A 7346-nucleotide genomic window follows, 5' to 3' on the forward strand; every position below is an offset into this window, starting at 1 on the left:
AAGGAGAAAGGGGGGGGGGAAGGGGCTGGGAGGGGACATAAAGAGAGAGGAAGGGTGGGGCTGGATAAGCAGTAGAAGCACCAAAATCTCACGGTAATGGGCGGAGTATCCGCAAATAATCTGCAGTGGTCTTAAATTCATCCCAATAATACCAGGTACGTACAGGTTTACGTGTAGAACGGTCTCCTGTCCTCATAAGCTCCTCCATATATTGAATATCGTTTACCCTGATCAACCATTGCTGCACAGTAGGCGGAGTAGTTTGTCTCCACAGTGGGGGGATGCAAGCCTTGGCTGCATTTAACAAGTGGCGCAGCAGCGACCTCTTATAGCATTTCCTCGACATTGCCGATACATGGAGCAAAACAAGCTCCGGTTTATCCTGTATCCTCACCTCTGTCAACTTTTGCACTATATCAGCAACCGCTGCCCAGAATGGGGATAGACTAGGGCAAGTCCAAAATATGTGTAACAGCGTGCCAGTGTGTTGTCCACAACGCCAACACTCCGAGCTAGTGTGGTGAAAAGTTTTGCCAACCGAGCAGGGGTCCTATACCACCTGGTAAGCACTTTGTAATTAGTCTCCTGGTAACGATTGCTGATAGATGCTTTGTGCCCATAGTATAACATACATTCTATTTGATCTCTGGTAAATGTAATACCTAAATTTCTCTCCCATTTAGTAACGAAATATGGCGTTGAGGGGTCTTGGGTCGTTAGTTGTATTTTATACGTATGGGAAAGCACGCCTCTCAAGGGATTGCCAGTCACACACATATTCTCTAGCATGCCAAGGGGGCGGCTAAAATCCTGTGCCAATGGCAGCGATTAAAGATTGAAATTGAATTTTTCTCCAGTTATCCAGACTCGGAAGGGAGTGGTCTACCTGAAGCTGGTCCGTAGTGGACCAGAGGGAGTGGCGCAAAAAATGAACAGCCCGATAAACATCGCTCTCAATCCAAAGCCTATATACCGGGTCTCTCCTGCTGGTCGGGAACTTTGGGTGACCCAGAATAGGAGACATAGGGAAGGGAAACGCAGGAATTCCTTCTGTGCAGAAATATCTCGCCACCACTGTAAGCGTCTCCCCGATCAGAGGATGTCGGTGTAGGGCGGCCGTGTCCTCAACTGGGGACCATGCCGCTACCCTAAGCATGACAGGTGACTGCGCTTCCTCCAGGGTCACCCATCCCTTAAAGCTGGCGTGTCTACACCAGTCTACCAAATGGGTTAAATGTACCGCCCTGTGGTATAGTATTGGGTCCGGGAAAGCCATCCCCCCATGATACTTTGGAAGTCGGAGAATAAGTTTGTTAAGGCGAGGTGTTTCAGTGTTCCAAACAAATCTCAGAAATTCAGAACGAATTTTATGCAGTAGATGAAGAGGAATACGTACAGGTAACGTTTGCAGCAAGTAGAGAAGACGTGGCATGATGTTCATTTTTAAGATATTGCATCGGCCAAACCAAGAAAAGGTCTGTTGTCGCCATCGCTGGAGATCGCTGTGTATAACGTTAAGTAACGGTACAAAGTTCAATTCTACTACTTTTCTAAGGTCCGCAGGGATATTAGTGCCCAGGTATCTAACAAAATCTCGAGCCCATTTAAACGGGAAGGAGGGTGCTAACGCCTTCCGCATCTCAGGTGGTAAGTTAATGTCCAGTACCTCTTATTTTTGGAGATTGATTTTATAATCGGAGAGCTGAGCATAACGATGCAGCTCCAATAGTAAGTTGGGAAGGGTCACCTGGGGAACCGTAATATAGAGAGGAGATCGTCCGCATATGCAGCCACTTTGTGTTCAATAGAACCTACCCTAACTCCTTTTAATATCTGAATGCTTACGAATATGGCCTAGTAAGGGTTCAAGAAGCAGAATAAAGAGTAGGGGAGACAATGGGCATCCCTGCCGTGTGCCATTTGCAATAGAGAACGGACAAGGAAAAAGGCCATTAACGCGAACGGAAGCGGTTGGGTTTCTATAGAGGGCCTGTATCCATTGGAACAGCTTGCTAGGAATGCCTATAAAATTTAAAACTTGGTGCATATAGGTCCAGTTCACGCGATCAAATGCTTTTTCGGCATCTGCCGAGAAGATCATGGTAGGAATTTTATGTACAGTCACGTGGTGGATTAAGTTTAGTGTGCGAGTAGTGTTATCTCTTGCCTCCCTAAATGGGAGGAAACCACTCTGGTCTGAATGGATAAGGCGTTGGAGAATAGGTGTTAGCCTTCGTGCCAGAATACTAGAAAAAAGCTTGGTATCACAGTTTAATAGTGATATTAGGCAATAATTTGCACATAATGTAGCATCTTTGTCTGGTTTCAAGATGACTGAGATATGGGCCCTAGAGGAGTCAGCAGGTAGCGGGTGTTCCTGAGACAGCGCGTTAAAGGCCGTCAAAAAGGGGCCAGAGAGCTGTGGGAAAAAACGTTTATAATAGGCTATCGTAAATCCATCGGGGCCTGGGGCCTTACCCGTAGGTGCTTTCGTTAAGGCTGCTTGTAGCTCCGCTGAAGTAATAGGAGCATCCAAAGCTGCCAGAGCCTCTTCCGGAGTCTTAGGAATACCAGAAGCCACCAAATATTCCTGTATTTTTGTCCTAGCTGCGTCTAATGAACTTGTCTCAGGATTTCCCCTTAAATTATACAGTTTGGAGTAAAATTCCTGAAAGGCATCAGCTATATCTTGGGAACGATGCAGAAGGGTACCAGCACCAGACCGGATGCTTGGAACATAGGCACCGGCCCTTTTTATTCTTATGGCACGCGCTAGAGCTTTCCCACATTTGTTATCATATTCATAGAAAAACGCCCTGCATTTATCCAGTTGAGACTTCGCTTGACAACAGAACTGCATATTTATCTTCCCTCTTAATTCCACTAATTGGGCCCCAACGTCAGGGGTGTGGCCACGTTTACGTCTAGTCTCCAGAGCATAAAGATCCTGGAGCTGCTTCAGCAGCTGTTGGCGTTCCTTTTTAATCCTGTGACTTTGCTGGATTAATAAACCGCGCACATAGCATTTATGGGCTTCCCATACACTTAGGGGGCTAGACACAGACGCTTCATTCCTGTCAAAGAAGGCCAATATCTCCCCTTCCAAATGAGTCCCAAAATCGCCAGGAAAAGGGTCTTAACCAAACTGTGACTACAATGATCAAAGAACACAATTTTCTAAATTGTCTTTGTATGATGAAATATTAATAGGAGCTTCACTGGTGTCACTTGAACATGTTCAGCTAGAGGAAGGTCCACAGACATTTGGTTATTTAGTGTATATCAACCCTAATCAATACCATTCAGTTCAGCTATATTACTTATCCTTATGACTGATTTGTTTTGCTTTTTTACAAGCCAATGAGGCAAAACAAGTACTAACATGGGACATTTAACTGGAAATACAAGACGGAGATGCTCGGCCATATTCCACCTACATACAACTCATGCCAAAAATAATTGTTGTTGATAAGCAGATTCTTCTGTACACCCAATTTCAACAATGTTGGGGAGAATGAAGAACAATTACAGGGTAAGAAGGACCCACTATTTCTGTCACTTGGATTCAATTGGATCATAGAACTTCTAGAACCTCTGTGGTGATACTGTGCAAGAGTAGGGATGAGTGAGCGAGATTTGTAATTTCAATCTCGCGGCGAATCTGGCCTTTCTCGCTTACTGAACATGTAAGCGAGAGCGACCTTGTGATTCGCCATGAGGTCGTGTTCTCGCCGAACACACGAGGCAAAAAGCAGGGGGCGGTAATGCCAAGAAATTTTGCCTACAGGATGCACAGCAAGGCCCAGCAGCCAATCAGGAGAGATCTGAACACAGGCATATATAAACAGGGAAGGAGGGAGGGGTTAGTCAGTCCATCTTGTGTTCTGTGTAGAGGATAGATGCAGGGAGAGATATGTAGTGTGACAGGGACAGTGTAGGAGCCCTCTTGGTTAATTGTTAGCTGCATAGTTATGCGTTTTATAGGGCATATATCCTGTATTACTGTTTAGTATAGGATATTGTGTATGTAAAACAGGTTAGGCAGACATCTTTACTTTTACATGAGCTACTAGCTAGTGAAGACAGTGTTAGTCATCTTTTTTTCTCATTGTACATTCACTAAAGCTAAATACAATCAATTGCAGTTTCTATTTACCAAAGAAGACCGTTTGGTACAGGTAAATTTCTGGCCTAATGTACAATAAATACAGATATTTTAGTGTTTGATACTTGTTGCTATTTACCAAAGAAGACCGTTTGGTACAGGTAAATTTCTGGCCTAATGTACAATAAATACAGATATTTTAGTGTTTGATACTTGTTGCTATTTACCAAAGAAGACCGTTTGGTACAGGTGCATTTTTGCCCGAATAATAAAAAAAAATGAGAGGTAGACCCAGGGGAAGGCGTGGCGTTGGGCGACCTGCCACATCTGGCAGGGGCATACTCCCCAGAAGTCCGCCACTGTAGGACAGCAGCAGCAGCAAACTGTTGGAGGCAACAGCACAAGTTGTCAAACAAGTCTGAGAGTATGCTGGTAGAAGTTTTGAGAGGGCAGAATACAATCATACAGCCACGTCATGTGGGGGGGATTGTGGACTGGGTCTCAGGGGCCTCAAGTGCAGCAGGCTCTTCTTCTACAGCAGCAGAACCAGCACAGTCGTGACAGGAGCAAAAACAGATGTTAGTGTGGCTAATGTGCGTGTACTAGTGTTGGTGTTTGAATTCGTGTTGTCCTTATATTCGACCCAAAAATGGCTGTACGAATTTGGATCGACCCGACCCGACCCGAGAAAAACGGGATTCGACTTTGCAAATTCATGTGTGAAAAAATGTGTTAAAAAAAAATCAAAGTAATTTATTGAATGTGTGTGATTTGTGTAACTACCGTATTTTCCGGCATATAAGACGTCTTTTTAACCCCCAGAAAACTGAGTCAAAGTCGGGGGTCATCTTATACGCCGGGTACTTACCAATCCCCTGAACAGGGAGAAGATCCGAGCTCGGGTTACCAAGAGTCAGCCATCAGAGAGCTTCAGGAACACTGTGAGCCATGTGGAATAGATTTCTATGCGTTATAGAATATTGTGATTTAAAAAACAGCCACTAGGTGGAGCTGTGTGACTACTTTCCATAGAAGGATAGACGATTCTATTATTTAAAGTAAAAATTTTCTTTGTTACTGTTTTTTTTTTAAGTGCAACAAACTCTATATTTTAAATGAAAAAGCTGGGGGTCGTCTTATACGCCCAGTCGTCTTATACGCCGGAAAATACGGTAACTTTTTTTTTTTTTTTTTTTTACAGGTTATCCTACAATGACAGGATGATTGTGACGTGGGAATCCTCCTGTCAGTGTGGAATCACTGGGCACTAGAGGTTAAATGGGGACAAGTCTCCCCATTCAACATCTCTAGTACTCTGTGACTGACTGAGGAAAAGTAAACCCTGGTGACAGCTCAAGCGTTATCAGGATTTTTCTTTCCCCGGCCAATCACAGAGCACTAGAGGTGAATGAATAGGGAGACTTGTCCCCATTTAGCCTCTAGTGCCCAGGGAGGCTGCTCAATAATCCTATATTTCTTGGATAAAAAATCTCTATCCAAAAACACATACCATGGTTACGCTAGGGTTGTAAGAGCAATTAGGGGATTGCTGATTGCTCTTGTTCTTGCAGTTTTACACAGTCCTGAAAAATAACCCAAATTTTCCCCCAATTGACTTTAATGGTGTTCGAATTCGACATTCAATCTCCTGAACAATATTGCCATATTCGATCAAATAGCTGTCAAATCCAATAGTAAGATATTTGACTAACACTAGCCTGTACCTCCTGATGACTCTCCAATGTTGTTTGACAAACAGCCTGAGGATCTGTCAGTGTGAGGTTCAGAGCAAGAGGCAGACTTTGAGACCCTTGGGGTTAGGACTTGCTGGGCGAGGGTTCTGGATCAGTGGCTGCATTTGCAGAGGTAGGCTTAGGTGAAAATGAGGATGAGGATGACCGTGATGTTACCCGAGAACCACCGGGTTCTAGCAGCAGTAAGGTCTAGCAGCAGTTCCGAAACAGACGTAGAGGAAAGGCAGCAGCAGCAACAGACTGGGCATGGAAGGGGCCACCAATCTGCCTGATCTGAGTCCCAAAGAAGAGACAGGGGAGTGGGCACAAGCAGGGGAACAGTCAGAGACAATGTGACCATGGGGGAGGTAGAGCTGGAGCAGACACAGGGCACCCAGCAGAAGCAGAGACAGGCAAAGAAAAAGAGCAGAAGAGTGGTTGCACGCACCTCTCCAGTGAGGTCCTTTTTCACGCTGAAAGATGATGACGAGTCTGCCTGTGCCACAGGCAGATCCGCAGAGGACAGGCCGGATCACATTTGGGTACAACTTACCTGCTTTCCCACATGCGCAAAAAACACAAACCAAAGTAGGAGCAATACTTGCGTTCTCTTGAAGTAGGTGCAACCACTTCATTATTTTCTTCCACCTCCAATGACTCCGTCTCCACTTCCAATTGTCATTGCTGCTATGTCTCAGGAGGTTGGTGCCAGCCAGACATCTAGTGGTGGGGAAGTATCACTCTACCGGAGTTCTGTGCATCAGGCATCACGCTATGGGCCCAACCAACAAAAGAGTCATTTAACTCAATTCATGTCTAGCCAAACTACTACTGCCCTACAGCATTGTGGACTCGGCTCCCTTCCATGACCTGATGGCCTGTGCCTAGCGGCGGTGGAATATATCAAGCAGGAATTACTTCTCCTGCACAGCTGTACCCAGTTTATATGGACATGTAGGGCATAACATCTCCAGGGCATTGGCATTCTTGGTGTCTAGCCAAATACACGTCACCATGGACAGCTGGACAACCAGGCACGGAGTGGGACGCTACCTGTCCTTCACCCTTCACTTGGTGGCCTTGCATAGATCAGTGGGCGGTAGTCTGCAGGAGGCAATACAACACCTGGTACCCCCCCGAGGGGTGTGGTGGGAAAGCATGGGCCACCCTTCTCCTCTCCCTCCTCCAGCATTCCTTCTAACGTCAACCCCTCTCTTTTCGACACTCCTCCTGAAAGGCCAGCAGCGGAGAACACTCTGGTTAAGCGGGCACGCCACTACGGCTCCCTCAAGCACACGCGTTGCCAGACAGTGCTGAAACTGGTTTCTTAAGGGGAGAAAACTCTCACAACCAGACAACTCTTGTCCGCTTTGCACAGAGAGGTTGAGGCTTGGCTGAAGCCCTTCCGGCTCACAACAGGCAATGTGTTCGACAACGGGGCCAACCTTTTGGCTGCGCTGCGCATGGGCCGCATAACACATGTGCCCTGCTTTGCGCACGTAATGAAC

Source organism: Pyxicephalus adspersus, chromosome 7, assembly GCF_032062135.1.
Source record: "Pyxicephalus adspersus chromosome 7, UCB_Pads_2.0, whole genome shotgun sequence".
In the NCBI taxonomy this organism is placed as follows: Eukaryota; Metazoa; Chordata; class Amphibia; order Anura; family Pyxicephalidae; genus Pyxicephalus; species Pyxicephalus adspersus.